Below are 20,659 nucleotides of genomic sequence, written 5' to 3' on the forward strand. Positions count from 1 at the left end.
TAATGAATCATTTATACTAATCATTATTATAGAGAGAGACTATATCACATAAATATAGTGCTTAGATATTTTTGTTATGACAGACATTCACTAATAGTTATTACTTCATAATATTGTTATATTTATAATACTTTAACCTCAGCCATAGTACATATTATCAGTTACAATTATAGATCAGTCTGAGTGTCTGAGGTACATAGTGGAAGAGACCCTGTCAGCCCCACCCGTCCCGATCACTCTCAGTCTACGTATCCTATGGGTCGCTTTCCTAACTCTGACTGACTCCTGGCTGACACTGCCTTTTATAGCAGCCTGGTTAGCCATAGATACAATCTCATTGGTCAAGCACATTCTATGCAGATATCCCATTCCACTCTTAGCAAGCACATCATAAATATTCCTATACCCATAAACATACATTCTGTATCTACATGCTGGAAGGTATCCTTATATGCATCCATTTGTTGCTAACAACTAATTTTTATTAGGCATATGGATGAATCTTGTCTCGCCTTTACACAGTTTTTGGCTTTGCTTGCAGAACTGTCCTGCTGGTCAAATATTTAAGCATGGAGGAAATTGTATCCTCTCCCCTTAATTTAGGAATAACTGCTATTTAAACTCAGCGAAAGCCTGCATGGCTTTGCAGGGGGGGGTGTGTGCGTGTATATGTGTGTGGGTGCGCTGAGTGACAGGGCACCCTTTGCTTCAAATAAAGAAATACAGGATTGGGGAAAGCCTCTCCAGTCACTTTTATATCATTCAGGTCAGCAACCACACTCCTCCCCATCCTGCCCCATAATGATTAGCAATGCGTACTATTTATACATTTTCATCACAAAAGAAATTTTGTGTTGCACCACAACAAAAACATTATTGTCCCTTCATTAGCCCAATTAGCAACTAGCTGAATGCAGTGATATTGCTTCTAAAGCATTGTGGGGATTGTCACTGTCAATGACTATTGTTTTCACATTTTTAAATTAAATATTTAGATTTTCAGTTCAGGGTGAATGAACTTCACTCCTGTACTGAATGTATCTCATCTCATCTGCTAGAAGTGGTATAAGGCTTGTTGATATGATAATCGCTTCCCAGGAAACACTGTGGGAAATCCAAGTAGTCTTGAAAAGCTTAGTGAATGAAGGATCCAGGAAATTGTACCCAGGATTTCTCAGCAACCTCACAGAACTACAGTTTGCAGGCTTCCTTGGAGAAAGGCATGATAGTTAACCTAGATCTCAATCAGTTTAAGTACATTTGGCTAAATTCAGGGTTTTTCCTTTAATCCCAAGTAAAGTTTTTATTTAAAAAAAAAAAAAGAATGAGACTTAGCAGGTCAATACCTATCTAAGCCCTACTGATTCAATTGCAAAAATCCTCTTGAAGGCAAATTGCCCAAGTAGAAACCATTACAGACCTCATCAGCTGCATGCTGAGCCACACAACTCAGTATGCAGCAGACAACATCTTGAGCAGTAGATCTCAACTTTGGGTGACCAAGATTTTCTTGGACTACAGATCCCAGAAATCCTGGCCAGCACAGCTAATGGTGAAGACTTCTGGGAGTTTTAGTCCAAGAACATCTGGGGGGCCAGGGTTGAGAACCAGTGGTCTAGAGTAATTTCTTAATGCAATTTGCATCCAAAATGTAGATCTTTTGTGTTATCACAGCATAACTGGCCCAACAGATCTCCTCTGCCTAGACTTAACAATTGGATTTAGTCATGGTTCTACTGTGCCTCTATTATACTGTTGTGTATATACACATGTGGTTAATGTACAGAAAGATGCTTGGACAATCTGTATAGGTGATAAAAAATGTTTGAGTACTCCACAGCAGAGGGAAATCAGAAATTAGGGGCTTTTGAAATTTATTTTTAAAAACTAGGGATAAGGTTAGGAGTACAAAAGGTAAAGGGGATATGGGGGGGGGAGAAGAGGGGGAAGGAGAACATAAAATATACTGTCATCCAATCTGTTTATTCATGTTGCGATATCAAGTCGAGTTTTCGCCTTTCTATAATTTGATTGCCCTCCAGGTTTCAACTTACAGTTACATCTCAGTTTAATTCTATGTTATTCAAGCACTATCTGGTGACTCAAGCCATTTATATAATAAATCCCATCATTCAGATGCCTTTTGTATTGGAGAGTCTTACAAAACTTCTAATAGAATATCCATTTCTGCTGCTTCCCATATCTTCTCAATGAGTTCCTCTTGTTTTGGTATCTCTGATTTCTTCCAGTTTTTAGCATAAAGAATTCTGGCTGCAGTGACTATACATATATAACTAGGTAGTTCTTTGTGTTATCTATATTATCTGGTATATTGCTCAGTAAAAACAATTCTGGAGTTAGTGGAACATTACAAAGCAGTATTTTTTTGTAACAGAGTATGTACTGCTCTCCAATACTGTTTCGCTACTCTACAAGTCCACCACATATGGTAAACGCTTCCCTCTTGTGCTTCACACTTCCAACAAATATTTGACACCTCTGTATAAATCTTTGACAATTTTTCTGGAGTCATATGCCACCTATAAAACATATATGTTCTCCTTGAAATATACTGATTTTGTGAGCTCTAAGTTATTTTTCTATATTTGCAAACATTAATCTATATCAATATTATGTCCTATATTTTGTGCCAACCTAATCATACATTCTTTTACCATCTCATTTTGCATTTTAGTTTCAAGCAAATAATCATACATTTTCTTAATTACTTTATCATTTGAGCCCAGCAGAAGTTTATCGAATATCATTTGTTCTGTATAAAAGCCCTCTATTTTATCTTTTCTATGCCTACATTCCACTTGTGCTGTAGACCACCAATCTAGATATATATTTTGTGTTTCTAACTCTTCTTTGGACCTTAACTCACAATCATTTTTAATAGGTCTTGATATCTTGAAAGTTCCGCTTCTGTCATGAGGTTAGGTTGTGTAAAGGCCTCGATGGGTGATACCCAGCCTGGTGTTTTTTGGTAAATCTGCTGGATGATCTTTTTCTAAGTCCCTAGTAGGGCTCTTCTTATCGTATGTGAGTTGAAACTTTTCTGCTGTTTCTTTTTTGTACCATAGAAAAGCATGACAAACTAACTATAAATCATGTCCTCCCAACTTAAGTAGTCTATCATTACCTAAAGTTCTCCATTCCTATATCCAGACTAATACACAGGCTCTATAATGCAATACCCAATCTGGGAGACCAAAACTGCTCTTTATTTGGCATCTTGCATTGCTTTGATTTTAATGCTTGGTTTTTTACCTTGCCACACAAATCTTATGATTATTTTGTTCAGTTCTTGAAAAAAATGACCGATTTAATATTATGGGAATTGTCTGAAATAAAAATAAAAATTTAGGTAGAACATTGATTTTGATGGTTGCTATTCTTCCCATCAATGACAACTGTAATTTGTCTCATCTCTCCAAGCTATTCTGTATCTCTTTAATGAACTTCATATAATTATCTTTGAATTATTAGTTTTCTTTGTGATTTGAATCCCTAAATATCTGACTCTCTTCTCTTCTTGAAAGGTAGTCCTTTCTATTAATTTCTGTTGTTCTTGATTTCTCATATTTTTAACAACTATTTTTGTTTTCTTTTGGTTTATTTTCATTCCATATCACCAGACTTCATCAGCATCTCCATCAGGTCTTCAATTGATTCCATTGGATCCTCCAATATAATAACTAGATCATCTGCAAAAGCTTGGAACTTAAAAGTATGACCTCTTACTTTCAGTCCTTTTATTTCTTTTTAATCTCTAATTTGCTCACTTAATATTTCTAGAGTAAGAATGGATAGTAATGGAGAGAGTGGGCACCCCTGTCTTGTACCTTTCTGTATTTGTATTTCTTTCGTCAGCTCTCCATTGATTCTAACTTCTGCCTTTTGCTGGGTATAATTGCTTTAATTAATTTCAAAAATCTTTCTCCAACTTGTAGCACTTCCAATTGGTGCAGCATAAAATTCTGATTCTGATTAAATTGAATTAGAAATTTGTTTCATATACAATAAAAATGTACATTGTTTCTTCATAATGTGTAAAATATTTGGCAACTGACTAACCTGTAGAAAAAGGGTTTTTTACCTATTGGATGCTATGATTTCTTATTAATATGTTTTAAAATTGCTTTTAATTCAATCATGCTTTAATATTATTTTTGTAAGTGTTTACCTCTCTTGATCTTCCTGTAAACTATACTGAATCCCAGCAAAGTAGAAATCAATAAATGTGTGACTTTCATGGCAACGGGTTGCAAGCAGCTCACATAGACAAAGGAGCAGAGGGATACAGGAGGGGGAACCCCATGTGGCACTAAAAATGGAAGTCTGAAAAGAAGCAGAGCTACTCATGTGACAAAAAGAGAGCTTGAGAGGCCCCATCACACCTTTTGTACTAGAAGTAGCCTTTTGTACTTGAAGAAGTAGCAGGAAAGAGCTTATTGTTTCAAAAGGCAGTTCACACTGGCATATAGCTATGATATATGGATCACAGATGGCACAGTTTGGATTGAAAAAAACGTAAGACTTCATCCACAAATGTTTCTACTTAGAATGATTCATCCTTGCCCTTTATAAGCTGTTGGACACCTTTCTGGCCCAATGGTAGGCCATGCATTCTTTTTGGCATGCTCATTGTGATGAGATAGCATGTTCATTGTGCTGGATGAATTATGATCCCATGTTGGTCCACAGAAAATCAACGTGTACCTAGTTGTCATTGCAGACATTTGAGGATCAGTGCTGCTAGTGCTTTTCTACATTTTGCCAGTATGTAACTCAGGCATATTCAGATATGCTGAGATTTCAGATTTGCCCAAGCAGCCATGAAGAAATGAGTTAAAGGGAAAAAGAAGCACTGAAATAGCAAAGTACTATATTTTTAGAGCATGTGTTTTATTGCTGCCCCCCCCCCGCAAGCGTATGTTATTTTAGTTGAACTGCAAGCGGAGAAAATGCAGACCTGAAGGCATTTCTGACTGATGAAATACAGCACCACAGAATCTACAACTGCTTTCCTGTTCACACAAGAAATTCAAGGGCTTGAACACATAAACTCTCTCTCTCTCTCTCTCTCTCTCTCTCTCTCTCACACACACACACACACACACACACACACACACACACACACACACACCCCAACAGCAACAACAACAACAACAACAACATTCTCTTCATAATATCTGTGCATTTCAGGTAGCCAAAGAGATGAAGCCAGTGCAGATATAAATTGCAATGTAAACTACTCATCCATTAGGAAGCAAGTAAGAGATTGCATGAATCAGAGGAGTGATCTTCCCTCTATGTTCTTTTCAACTATGCAGCCAGAAAAGCAAGCCCAGTAATCCATTCTGCCCATACATAATGGCTAAAATCCTGTTGTGTACTTGAGTAAGGTCCACTAGAGTAGGAACACTGAATTAATGGAACACACAGAGGAGACTCACGAAATTCTCACTGATTCAATGGGCCCACTATAGTGTGATTTACTACACTAAGCAATCGGATTTCAGTCTATAGATTCTACCTTCTTACTTAATCTTTAAGTACAGTATTATAATTGAGCATCAAATATAATTTTAGTTCAAAATAAAATTAAACATCTCATTAGAGAGCAAATTGGAGGGTAAGGAAGGACAACACATTTTTTAAAACTGATATTTATTCTCTCTAGTAATGTAGAATACACTTGAAAATGTGATGTCCCATGGGGACCTCAGGGAGGGGTCCCACCCACTGAGGTTGGATGGAATAAATCCATTTAGTGCAGTAATTATTAATATTTAGAAAGCCTTACCACCACCTTTCCTCCAACAAGCTCAAGGCAGCATACTCAGCATTCCTCTGTCCCCTTTACCCTCACAACCACTCTGGGAGGTAGGCCAGGCTGAGCAAGGATAACTAGCCCAAGGTCGCCCTGTGATTTTCACAGCTGAAAGGGTATTGAAACCAGATCTCCCCAGTCCAGCACCTTAACCCATATACCACACAGGCTCTCAGTAAGCATCTTTATTCCTTAGTTGCTGTAGTTAAAACTGAGGTGTAATGATTGTAGTACAATTACTGTTACAGATGGAGATGTACTGGCTGGCTGGTATGTAAGTGTTCATTCCCTAAAGTTTATCTGTGAAGATTCTCAGTCATCCAGGTGAGGTTTTCTGGAAGTTGAGTCATGGCAACTGGAAGCTACTCATCCAAGCAGCTTGTTCAGTCTGAGGAGAGTTGATAGGAGACTCCTGATATATATTCCCCATTGGTTTCACTTCCCCCTGGTCTGAACAGGCTTGTTAGATGGACAATTTATCATGCTGCCCTTTCATCCATCCCCAGAAAGATCAGGACCATACCCACCAGAAAGACCACTGTTAATGACTGTTAACGACCCATGACAATGGGTGGAGAAGGACTGCAGAGGTGAGATTTTCACTCTCTCACACACACCCTGGTCATTGTCCATCTAAGGAGCCTATTCAGACCAGGGGGGAGTGAAACCAATGTGGAGGATATATCAGGCATACGATCTGAAGAGAAACCAGAGCATACATTGTTGATGGAAAAAATGACGAATAAAGTTAGAGTACATAGAGGCGAAATAAGCCATAGTAAATTCACGGAAAACTGGAAGCCATTATTAAAATACGCCGATAAAATGGAGACATGTGGTTTGAAAAGAGACTTAGATTGTTGGTCAATTTTTTTAAAAAAAAAGTGATGGGGAAAGGTATATATGTGATTTGGAGAAAAGTGGGGAATAGTTTTGTATTTAATATTTGTAAAATGTTCGATTGTCTTTTCATTCTTTAGAAATAAATAACATTAATAAATAAATAAAAAAAGAGGATATACCGTATCAGGCATCTCCTACCCACTCTCCTCATATGGAAGAAGCTACTGTACTTGGATAAGTAGCAAAATGTTTCAGCTTAATAAGGAAGAAGTCAGGATGCCATGATTCAACTTCCAGATTCCCTAAAATTATTTATGATGAGCTTTAGACAGACGGTTCTTGTAGATTAAGCTGTCTTTGATGGTAAAGTGCTCCAGATACCTGAATGTGTTCTTGACAGTCATCTGAAGTTTAGTCTCTTTCATATGCCTGCATGGGAGATTTATTTCCGCTGTTCATATCACTGACAAACTTATTAAGTAAACCAAGCCCCATCAGATTCATTTTATATCTTTATTACCTGTGAGAGATCAGAGAGTTTTACCTTTCTGTGAAAAGTGATTGTCCGCATTCTTGGGCACCACCCACATAATAGTGTGGCTGCATGCTTTTTTCATCCCTCTGTCATTTTGATGATGAGTGGTTTCAGCACTCTTTTCAGTGCTTGTTGATCTCACTCCTTTCCCCACTGGCAGGCGAGTGATATGGGCTGGTATCTTCTAGAGACGCAGCTGAGCAGAAAGTTGCACCAGCCTAAATGAATGGAAGATTGCACTGCTAGCACAGATGTGGCCACTGCACAAGCAGGGAGGATCTGAATGAAGAAACTCTACCCTCTGTTTGCACAGTGGCAATGCATCCACCAGCAGGAGGACCTCAAATTACTACACTGGCAAATTTTCCAATCAGCAGAAGCTCAGTAGGATACGAACCCAGATCTATATGCAGTAGATGATTATTTGGATCTCAGGGTGTAATCACACAGGCATATAGCTTGCAATCTGGATCACTTCCGGTGTGGTCCAGTGCAAGCAGTTTCCTGGCAATCACAGGACATACAGGCAATTGGGCTCCGGCTGAAGCCTGACCTTTTTAGTTCAACTGTAGGACTCCTATCTTGGGTGGTCAGCCTGGAAAGATTCCCCAACAGACAGAACAATCGCTTTTAGGGAAATCACTCCAATTAAAGCAACCCTTTCCCATGCAATCAAATATACACTTTCTTACTGTCTAATCACATCTTGAGTAGGGCTAGCGGTAGACTGAGTGTGATCATCTATCGTCCGAAAATATTCCCCCGAAACACAAAGCCTGCTACTAGTGTGCACTCTGGTCACATATGAAACTGCAGGCAACTCCACTGCACCCCTCCAATGATCCTGTGAACCTGGTATCTTGATATGAGAACAGCATAGGGGGACTCGGGCACCACAGGTACACCACCTTGATGAAGTTTTGTCTTATTTCCCTCACAACAACATGAAAGACCTCCTTTCCAAAGATCTGCTCATTTTTCTGCCAAGGTTCTTAGTCTTAAACTTTGTTCCAAGAGCCTCTCAGGGTCTTTTGATAGCTATTGCCCCCCTGTCGTTATTGACTATACAAATTGGTACTGAGTTGAGGGGGTTTTTAGTGCCCCCACTCGTGATGAGAAATTCATTGAAAATTCATTGCCAGAACGTCAGCAGCTTTGGAGGGATCCCAGTTGGCATAATTCAGAACTAAAAAGGTAGCCAGAATCCTATTGAGGTTCTACTCTGGAGTAAATGAAACTACATAAATTATGGCTGCAAATTGTATCTTCAGTGCCACCGTGCATCCTAATCATGGTTGTCAGACCTTTGACTAATCTTGACGATCTTCTCTCAGTTGTTTGACTGCAAGTTCTTGATTTTATTTCGTTTTGCTAGATTCTAAGAACTGGCAAAGGTATTGCACTGAATACAGGCAGAGACAGAAGCCCGAGTGAGACTGTTTACTCTGCTGAAAATCTGTGCCAGCCCTGATCCATGGAATTTCAGACTTGGTTCGCTCATCCAGAGCATCACAGCTGCTCTGTCATTTCCCTCTGCAGCCCCAGACACTTTCTCAAAAATCAACTCTTGAAGCTTGGACGAGCTTTTGAAACAAGGTGGGCAAAACCCTAGGAATTTTTACTTGTGGGTTCTAAACCGTTGAATATTCTGGCTAGTGGATTCTAGCATCTGTGCTTCAAAAAAAAAGTAACTTTCCCCAGCTCTACTGCCAGGAACCTTCTTCTTATCAAAGGGCATGTGAGTCATTCTTCCATATCCATTCCTAGGGCCTGGACAGTTTGCACGCGTACAGAAAAGCCTTCTAAAGATGGACACGAACGGCTGGTTCGACAGTTTGGCACAGGTTGTTTCCCAGCTGAACAGCTGATAAAGAATTCAACACCTCATCCCCTCCAGTGGGTGCCCATTCGGCAACAGCTCCCCACCCCACCTCCTCTGGGCAATGACTCCAAGTGCTCTCCCCCCCCAACTGGAGGGAGCAGGGTGCCAAAATGTGGATCAGCAGTTCAGCTGGGGAATGAACTGCACCAAACCGTTATGCCAGTGGTTCACACCTGCCTCTTAAGCATTCTAAAAACCTGGCCCTGAGCCAAAGTTCTGATATGTTTCAGCACTACCGTCTTGCTACCAAAGGCCAACAGAAATTCCCGAATCTTAACTGTTGGCAGGATGGCCCAGAGTCAGGTTCTGGGAGTTGTAGCCCAACATTGATGTTTTCTCCAGCTCCAAACCGAGGCCTCACCTTCAATGCCAGTGACAGAGGGATGATTGACAAGATCTGGAGAGCTGTTGTTGTAGACGAGGTAGCCGTGTTGGTCTGATCAAACCAAAATAAAAATAAAAGAACAAATTTTAAAAAAAGACAAAAATGTGGTGGCTCCTCGAAGACGGCTTTGGAAACAAGTCCACAGCGGAAGCGACCATGAAAGCTCACATCAAAATGTCCATTAATCTTTAAAGTGCCATCACAAAGTTGTCTTTTTTTAAATTTGTTCCTTTATTTTTCTTTTGGTTTTACCTCTCATATCTGGAAAGGTTGCCCGCCCGGATCCAACCTCTCATGCCACTTTCTTCATCCCATATGGGAGGATGCCTCTTCTAGGAAGCCAGCTGCTGGGACATGCCTCTTATGAATTAACTAAGGTTTCTTCCACCCTGTGGCATTCCTGCAGCCTGCAAGGAAAACCGACTTCTGCGTTGTTTCTTCCTTTTTGCAGCAGATCTGTTCTCAAATTGCTCTTTCTCACCACTAGGTGGAGCCCGAGGTCCTCATGCCCACTCCAAATACAGATGCTATCCAGTCTCTTTCCCAAACCGTAGCAAGAGCAAGTCACTGACAAAAGTAATCAGCGAGCCGGTCACATTCTGCTGATATATAAACTATCTTACTCCAGGTGTGTGCCAAGGCAGATGGCTTTTCCAGCGTAGGTCACTAGCAATCTCCCACCATTTTAACCATGTTTAGATTTCACATGAACGAACCTCTCTCATTTCCCCTCCATTAGAGTCTGGAGGGCTGGTCTCACAACTCTCCGTCAAAGGCAAATTAATTGCATGGCTGCTGCAGCTATCAAGTCTGGAAAGAGTATTTGGCTGCCCCCTCGAAACTGATCTTTGGAACTCTGAAACTGCAAAAAGAATCACATTGCACTCACATTTTTTCAGGACTGCCAGGATGCTACATGCCTCTCTCTCTCTCACTCACACACTCTCTCTCTCTCTCTCTCTCTCTCTCTCTCTCACACACACACACACACACACACACACACACACACACACACACACACACACAGAGAGAGAGAGAGAGAGAGAGAGAGAGAGATTTACAGCTACTGTGTTGGGATGCTTAACTAAATTTTTTGCTTCTCTTCTATGGGTTATTCCTATTGTCTTTAAAACTCAGCAGAAAAAAAATGCTTTGAAAAATCCTAGTCAATACATACAGGAATCATCTTGGGCACAACATTCTGGGACTTGTCGTCCAAACCAGTAAGTTTTCAAAGCTGTGCCTTAAACAGAGACATCTGCTTCTGTATTCGCGAAGGCTTTCACAGCCAGGATCTAATGGTTGTTGTGGGTTTTTTGGGCTCTTTGGCCGTGTTCTGAAGGTTGTTCCTCCTAACGTTTCGCCAGTCTCTGTGGCCGGCATCTTCAGAGGACAGGAGTAGCAGTCTGTACTCTGGTACAGTTTGTTTGGGAGTTGAATATTTATAGCTGTGAGATCAGCTTTGTCCTTTTCATGAGATGGATGATTATGGTGATCAATGTGTTTTTGTTGTGGGTGCATTGTTGTGATAAGGAGGAGAGATCATCTGTCACAGTGTTAGGAAGAACAACCTTCAGTTTTTCGGTAAGGAAATCATTGTAGACATTATCAGTTGCATGCTGAGTCACACAAGTGTGATGATTGCTTCACCTCCAAAAATTATTCTGTTTGTGTTACACCAGCATAACTAGGCAAGAGGACTTAGGCCTATATAATCACAATGTGGGGTACGACATAACATAAAACTATTCAGTGTGGCCATAAAAACACAACTAGAAGCTAATTTTTAAAAGCAGTCAACAGAAAGTAGTAATAATACAACACACAATGAAAACTAACGGTAGCAAAGCTGAGATATGTTATAGATTAAAACATCTAGATTAGCTTTACCATGCATATTAAAAGCCCACTGAAGCAAGAATCACTTCAAGTTATGGTGGACAAACACAAGTCCTGAGTTGTAGTAACAGCACTAATAGAGCTTAGCATAGCTGAGAAGCAGCATAAGAAATAGGTGGTAACATATGAGGATAGATATCAGGTCACCTATCCCACAAGGTACTTAGGAAGTGGGTCTGTGCATGTCTGCTTGGAAGTAAGCCTCATAGCCTTGAGTGGGACTTGCTCTTATATAAAAATGCATAGTAAACGGTAGAGGTAAAGGTTCCCCTTGACATTTAGTCCAGTCATGTCTGACTCTAGGGGGCGGTGCTCATCCCCGTTTCTAAGCCATAGAGCCAGTGTTTGTCCATAGACAGTTTCCGTGGTCACGTGGCCAGTGTGACTAGACACAGAACGCTGTTACCTTCCCACTGAGGTGGTACCTATTTATCTACTCGCATTTACATGCTTTCGAACTGCTAGGTTGGCAGGAGCTGGGACAAGAGACGGGAGCTCAATCCAACACATGGATTCGATCTTACGACTGCTGTTCTTCTGACCTTGCAGCACAAAGGCTTCTGCGGTTTAACCCGCAGCACAACCACATCCCTTCTAAATGCATAGTACTGCAACCCAAATTAACACGGGAGGAGGGTGTGTATTGTTTCAGAGAATAATCATTACAGACTCACTGTTGTTGTTTAGTCGTTTAGTCGTGTCTGACTCTTCATGACCCCATGGACCAGAGCACGCCAGGCCCTCCTGTCTTCCACTACCTCCCAGAGTTGGGTCAAATTTGTCTTCAAGTATTTGTATCTGGACAATCCATGACACACGGAACGCTGCAATTCAAGTCACACATCAGTTATGTGAGTGTGCCATGTCTTGCTGGAGGGATGGATTTCTATAGACATCTGAATGGCTCCTGTATGAACAGAATACTGGATTAGACGGGCTTTTGCTTTCATCCAGCAGGACTCTTCTGTTCTCTGATTCTTATGATATATAAAACATCACCATTCCAATGTGATTCCTTGAGAGTAAGCCACAAGGAATGTCAAATAGTCTTCAAGAAAGATGAGGATTTGGGGGAAAGAGGGTTAAGAGGGAGTAGGTTTTGTTTATTTTGTTCAGCTCTCAGATATGTGGTACTCTACATGTTGTGAGAAATTAACACCATTTCTACTGGATTTCGGTTCTAGAAGCAACTGTTGCTTAAAGTCACTTGTTGATAAACTTGTTTGAAAATCAGCAGCCCTGTTCAGGCAGTAGAGTAACAATTTTACTCACATGAGGAGGGAAGGGTCTGGTCCTGCCCCCTCTGCCATTTGTTTTCTCTGTGCACCGACTGACAAGTCTGAAGAGAAGAGGGTCCTATTCAAATGGAGCAAGAATTGTTGAAGACCTCCATTGTGGGCCTATGGCTAAGCAGACCCAGTCCCCTGCCCCTGACAGTAAACACACCACACACGCCAACTGGAAGTAAAAGGCCACAACATTATTGATTGAATTACAGCCATAGTTCCCTATTGGCTAAGCACTGGGGTCAGATTCTGTTCCATCGGAAGGCCCGGGCGGCTGCCATTATGGAGCCCTGGATGAGGAAGGGAGGCCAGTCTGCAGCTCCAGCCACAAGGAACTCAGGTGAGGCCAGGCCTGTCGCTCTTGCTCACATGGCGAGTCTCCATGAAAGCAGCCAATCCTTCTCTACTCACCTGTTAGGCATCCTAGGAAAAAAAAATTATCGCAGAGGATGAGGCTTGGGACTTACCTTCTCTTATCTGAGTAATCTGGATATGCCTAAACAGAGTTGCAAACTTCTTGTCTTCAAAACCTTCAGAAATAACTAAGAAGACATTGGAAGAAAGATCATTGTCGAGATGTTTCCAAAGCTTTCATCCAAAAATAGGTGGGCCCTTTTAAGGAGAAATGTGGAGTAAAAAAATATATTTTAAAGAAACAAAACAAAACAAAATAAATAGGTGTGTCTATTGGAGGTGGTTGTTTAGAAATATTGAACTTGTCCAGGGCTTTGGTGAAAACACACAAATGGGGATTTTGAACTGAGTGTTCTTGGGAGAGTCAAAATGGAGTTCCCGTTCTGGCCCATCTCCAGGACCGACCTCTTTACATCTCATCCCTGTATTCCAAACCTATTAGAAAAATTCAGCACATTTTCACCAGCCATATCATATGATGAAGACAGAATCTGTATTCCTTCAGTATAGAAACAGAAGGGATGCACACGAACAAGCTCTATAAGGGAGTGAGCCCTAGCCCCACAGTCTGATGGGGTCAGTCAATGGGCCCGAGCAGCCATGGGGATGCTAAATCCAGAGGTTGGAAGCATTCATTTACAGCTAACTCATTAAAATTAATCATTCTTCTAAACATAATAGAATTAATTTGTTACATTAATTGTTAATGATGTTTAAAATTTAAAATGCTGTTTACACATGAAGAATTAAATAACTCCAAATGGGCAAACCAATTACCACCAATTCCCTTCTGAAATCATACAAAACATTCATTGTTGTTTATTCTTCTCATTAGCAGCATTTTTGCTTAATTTTTAAACAATAAAATAACAGTAACAAATTAGTATGTAACAAATTATTTCAAAGTTCTGGCTAAACCTTTCCCCTTTAACTATTTCTGGCCTCAAATCCCCATCATCAAGTTACTCATTATGGCCAGTTTTGTCCCTCATCTAGACTCTGTTTTCAGATTACTGACATATTTGTTTATTTTTCCACTCATCTTATGCACAGGCCACCCCATTCAAAATGTCCTCTGCATGACTAGAGGTGTGGTTTTATTTTTATTTTTTTAAAAAAGCAGATCATAACACAATAAAATGCAGAGAATAAAATGGATCAGTTAAAATCAATGAACAAAGAAATGTAAAAAAAATCACAGAACTAAAATTAAACAGTAGAATCATAGGAATTTTGAGTTAAAAGGGATCTCAGATGTCACCACTAGAAGGACTGTCTCGGGAACCTAACAAAGGCTTGCCTGATTTCTATAATCCATTATTTTTGGCACTGGATAAATACTTTGTAAGCAGAGAGAAAGAGATTCTGCCAAGCTATGAAATAGCTCTTTCTGGGATGTTATTAGATTTTGAAGTTCTCTAGTTTTTAAGTTTTTAATAAATCAGCACTGATGTTTACAAATCTCTTCTGGGACATGTTTTAATTTGCAATGATATGCTTTATTGCTTACTACTTATATTATTTTTAATGTATATCATTTTTGTATGCCACCTAATGGAAACCTCCAGAGATGGGAAAGGGCTGGCACCAGTTTGCTATCATCACAGATCCATAAACAGTCATGATTTCTTTTTCCTCTTTATCCAAATTGAATGAAACCTGCAGCGATGGCACTGCAAAGTTGCTGGCAAGTAAGTTCAAGGAGAGGGCTCAAGCGACACCCTTTTAAACTTTTCTTAAAATGGAATTTCCAATAACTTTTTGTTCTTTCATGGGAGAATTAGGAGACATTTCATAGGTACAGTTGTTTCTGCAGAGGGAATTGAGGCTGCAGAGTTTTAGATGCATAGGTGTAAGGACCTTAGTACAAGAATAGTCTATTCACTGGAAGCTTATTCAAAAATGAATGTTGTTTGATGTATTCTCGAAGGCTTTCACGGCCGGGATCTGATGGTTGTTGTGGGTTTTTCGGGCTCTTTGGCCGTGTTCTGAAGGTTGTTCTTCCTGATGTTTCACCAGTCTCTGTGGCCAGCATCTTCAGAGGACTGGAGTAGGAATGTGAATGTTCTTTGCTCTGAAAATCTGAAAATGACAGATAGTACAGATGCAGCCCTGCTTACGAAACCAACAAAGTCTGAGAAGGACCTGAGTATCAGCCTACCTGGAGAGGGTGTCCTTAAATTTGAGTGTGGGGATGGATTACCTTTTCTTTCTTTTTGCCCATGTTTTGTCTTTCTACATTGGGAGAATTCATAGGAAAATGACTCACATCTTTGAAGTGTTCCCTAAGCAAGAAAGCTCTCATGTTTTAGGAGAGGTGCAAGGGAGTTAAGATGCTCTTGTACAATGCTTGGAAACCAGTTTAAGGGTTCTTAAATGGGGTGTCGCGACAATGAAGGAACAACCATCACAATGAGAAGGAAATAAAAGATTAATTTTAAAAAACTGTTAAGCAAAGCAAATCACAAACATCATCCATTACAATCTCCCAATTCCCACAAATTTTAATTTAAAAACTCTTTCAATGACCCTCTGCTACTTTCCAAGAACTATCTTTTGTCATAGACATAACAATCCATTTCCTAAAGTCTATTTTTTTAAAAAAAAATCCTTAGGATTAGAAAATAGACCTGTCACTCATTCATTTCCACTCCTTCTTCCTTCTCCCCACCTCTACCCTATTTCCAAGGTTCTTAAAGGATTGTCCCTGCCTTTCCAAATTCTACATACAGTACTAGCTTCAATCATGGTCCACCTTTAGTTCCAGTAGTTTAGGAGAGAAAGGCACCAGGTTTCAGAATGTCCCGTTCTTAGTCCAATGAAGCCCAGTTTGTCTCAGGATTCATCAGGATTTAACATATATCCTGGCTGACAGCTCTTTTGACCAAACATTCTCTGTCACGGTCACACTTTTCTAGCTAACCTCAGCTCTGGTGGTTCCATAATCATGTCTCAGCTGGGGCTGCTCACTGCATCACTATTCGCATGAACGTGGCTTTTTATTTTATGAGGGACCTGGATGTGGTGGCCATCTCACAAGGTAGAGCAATCAGTTCCCTTCCCCAAATATTTTTAGCCATTTTAGCCTGAAAGGCGCAGCTGAATAGAATATGACACCAAGCATCTTGATGTGACTGTGAAAAGTGCTTAGCAGTTCTGATGAGCACAAGGATGTCCTCTCTCCACACAGAAGATAGGAGGAACGAACACACGTATATGATAGCTAGTAAAGAACTGCACCGCTATGCTTATCATTACTTCACAGGCCCAATTAAGATTTAGTTAAACAGAATGCAATTACATTGTCATGGATAAAAGGGATACCAGTAATTAAAAATGAATATTTCCCCTTAGGAATGGTTATTATATCCAGCTGTTTCCCCTTCTCCATCCTTGATCCTTTTTTATGACGTGAGGCTAAGCTTTTTCAGAACATGGGCTAGCTGATTACAAAGAGGTCCTGACGTTTTATTACATTTTAAAATAGTTTCCTAGAATGGCAGCTTTTGTCCTCTGCCCATCCCATCAGAATTATATGGAAAAAGTGATGAAACAGCATCCCCTTACATTTCTCAGATGCCTCCGTTCATCATCCTGGGTGCAAAATCAGACTATCAGTTCACTAAGTCACCTAAGGAAAGATTAGTATCTCCCTTTTTTGAGGTACAAATGAAAGGCTGAGAGGACATTTGTAAGGTACTTTATGTAGGAAAGTAGAGGGATAGATGGTTAGATAATCAATTTTTTAAAGGTTTTAAAACTCAAAAAAATTGAATGCTGTTCCAATTACTACTATCTCTCATCTTTCTCTTTTAATGCAAGTAAATACAGAAACTGCAGATGACAAACACCACCTCAGATGGCCTTTTACGCAACACACACACACACACACACACACACACACACACACACACACACACACACACACACACACACACGAGGTCTGGCTGTAGTCCAACTTTGTCATCACAGCAGCACCATGACATAGGCCAGGCTGAGAGAGAGAGAGACAGAGAGAGAGGAGAGAGAGAGAGAGAGAAAGAGTGTGTCTGTCTCTGTTTGTGTGTGTGTGTGTGTGTGCATGCGTGTGTCTGTCTGTCTGTCTCTCTCTCTCTGTGTGTGTGTGTGTGTGTGAGAGAGAGAGGGAGAGTGATAGATAGACACACACACACACACACACACACACACAGACTCACACAAGGTCACTCAATGGCCAAAGTCCTCTTGCCTAATTATACTGGTTTAACACAAACACCATAACTTGGAGGGGGGAGGCAATTCCCTTAAGTTAGGAAATCATCATAGACACAGTCTGTTGTCCACCACATTGTATGACTCTGCTTGCAACTCACAGCCTAGTGTAATTTCTTAACTTGAAGCTATTTGCCCCCCAAAGTTACATCACTTAGCCATGTGCACTCATTTTTGTACGGACTCCAAATCCAAGAATTCTCCATTCTGAGAATTCTACCCGCCAGGCAGATACCTAAATTGTGCTCACCTAGAGAAATTCTGGAAAGGCTCATGGTCTAGGATAGGCCAAACTCAGGTCTAGTGTCCTCTTAGAAGGAGGAAGTGGCCTCTCCTGCTTGCCGGAAACTCCACTGCCATTTGTGTAGTTAAGCAAGAGAATTTTGGCCAGGATGTTTTCTGGCCAATGAGGACTTGCACAAGGAACTTCCACGAAAGTAATATATGCTGTTGCCATAGGTGGGAGGCGACTACAGATGGGGGTATTCGCATTCAAATATGAATATCCCCGTGCAGCTGAACTTAATGAGGGTCCACTCACGCATCTGCCGGTGGTGGTGGCCTCACTCATCCAGTCGCTCTTGGAGCCCCACTCTCTTCCTGCTCGGCTAGCCACCCGGCAGCCATGCAGGGAGACTCATTCTCCCTCCCCTAACTGAGCGAGAAGAGAGCAGGGCTCCAGGAGCAACTGGAAGGATAAGCGAAGCCACTTCTAGACATGTGAGTTGGGGCTGGACCCTCATCAAGTCCAGCTGCATAGGGATATTCCTATTTGTATATACCCCCATCTCTAGTGGTGACTGAGGTATGTGGATGAAACTTACTGTTCCTGTGGGATGGCAGTGGAAGACCAGAACAAGTTATGCTGCTGGAGACTGTGAAATGCACAGAAACAGGCTTTGCATCAATATGGATCAACCCTAATGGTTCCACTATTTCAGGCAGGCATCCTGAAATGGGGGGAGGGAGGTTACTTCCCATAATTCTCATAATTTTATAAATCATAGCTAAAAATGAATGAATACCATCTAATGTTTGACTTCAGACAGTTTATTCACATAGACAAGCCATTGCTAGAGATGTCTTGTCAGTGTCTTCCTTACAGTTATGACAGGCGTGTTGACGTGGCGAGACAGTCTGTCAAGGATCCTCTAACCACCACCAGAGTTCTCCTATACTACACCACAAAAAGACACTAAGGGTCTTGTTTTTACATCAGGGTTTTCACAATTTGTGCAAGGAAGTCTCAAGTATCTTTTTTCTTTTCTGAAGCTAAGTACACAAACACAGGGAGCCGAAAAGGGCAGGGCAATTGTCCACAGAGATACAAACAAACCATCTAATGTTTCTGCTCCTTAAAGGTCTCTGCAACACCAAGGCAGCACCTGTTGTTGTTTCAGGTTCTGCACAAATGCACAACAAATGTGCACTTTCTCTCTGTCATCCAAACTCTCTTCCTCTCACTCAAGGAAGCTGAGTTGGGGTGGAGTTTTGTGCTTTCTCATTTAGTGTGCACATACAAATCAGATCACGATTTACCACCCTTGCCAGTGGAGGCTACAGTCATCCAATGTGGAACACACACACGTGTGTGTAAACCAGTCCTCAGTAATGGCAGATGTGAAAGTATGACTAAGGTCACCACAAATTATATTACAGCTTCTCTCAATTCAGTACAAATCAACAGTCTGGCCAGAGGTGATACTACCCCAGAAGATTCTAGGCTTATTCTCCAGAAAAATAGCACTTCCAGGTTCTGCTGTAGAATGGGAGCTTCCTATCTAATTTGTCCACCAAGTCCTGCTTTTTCATACACTGCTGTAAATCTGGTGTAATCCCAATGAATACATTTACTTGGCTAACTACTGAATTTAGAAATGTATACAGAGTGGTAGGGTAGGAGATCCTAGCAGAGACTCTAAACAGTTGTACTTTTTATTTAAATACTTATCTTGTTCAAATTTGACTTAAAATCTATAAGTAATTAAATATTGTATGAACTATTCCCCCCCACCCAGCGCTTCCCTTAATTTCTTATTCAGGCTATGAGTTAGAACTCTGAAATAATTCCAGTCACACCAGGCATCAAAGGTCTACACAGGAGGCAAAGCCGGGACAGGGTAGGGAGTTAAATGCCTTAATATCTTTGAGATTTGCAAAGATATTCGAGGATTTGCTCAGGCACTCCGAGTAGGATGAAAAAGGAGTTTTTGTAAGCAACTGGAATAACTTTTGGCTATGCCTCAAAGGGAAACATGCACCCTGGTGCAGAGAGATTATTTAGATATGAGCCCTGAAACACCATTGTGATTCAGTAGCTGCCTTTCACTTCCCCCTTTTCTAAAAGTCCTTGGTTTAGAACTACTTTGGATAAAAAAAACACAAACATTTCTCCCTCGCCTTTGTAGCGGGCAAATGAATGTTAGTGTTACAAGTACCCATGTCAGAAAGAAATGCTTGTGTTAATTACCAGACCAAAAAAATGTGATTAACTAGAGGCCAGAACTAGAAAGCGCATTTGACTTTTGGAGGTACCGTAAATTCATACTCCAGTCACCAGAGTAAGAGAAGGAAAAAGGAAAGAAAAAGTACACTTTTCTGAGAAAAAGGCAAGACTAACACAGATACCTCATTTTCTCTTCCAGGCTGAACATCACCATGAAACAGAGAAAAGAAAAGAGATCTACTCCACAATTAAAAGCTTGGAAACACCACTTTAGACTTCTTCTCCAAGCATCCTCCAGCTAGTATGGCTGTCCTGGCTAGAGGATTCAGGGAGGTATCATCCAAAACACTGAGTTTTCCAAAATCTGTATTTGCCTGGTGCTCGGAACCATCCCAACAATCACACTCAGTCCAAACCAAGTGATTTGACTAAACTAAGACGACAATGCTACATCACCACAACTTTGCCGCATAGCCAGAGTTTTCCCAAAACAATTCTCCACAGGCTGCTGCTATCTCATGTTGCTTTCAAAAACAAATGTTACCCAGAAAATGGAATTTCAGCTCCACCCCAAACTGGGGATCTATTACTACTGCAATTACTATACAGAATGTGCTTGCACGGGAGTAGGAGACACCAGTAAATAGTATCTATGATGTAAATTGTGACCACAAAATACCATTTCCCATGTCCCAAGAAAATATATCTTCCTTTAATGTCTCAATCACCGTATCTCCAAATGAAGCCTATGCTTCTCTCCAAAGAACCAATCACAAAACAATGCAAACTAATTTGCAAACTTCAGGAGGGATGATTGCTGTGGCAATCAGATATTCCCAGGTTGTAAGGAAGACCCTCTTCTAGTAATGTCCTGTCAAA

This window comes from Pogona vitticeps, chromosome 1 (assembly GCF_051106095.1).
Source record: "Pogona vitticeps strain Pit_001003342236 chromosome 1, PviZW2.1, whole genome shotgun sequence".
NCBI lineage: Eukaryota > Metazoa > Chordata > Lepidosauria > Squamata > Agamidae > Pogona > Pogona vitticeps.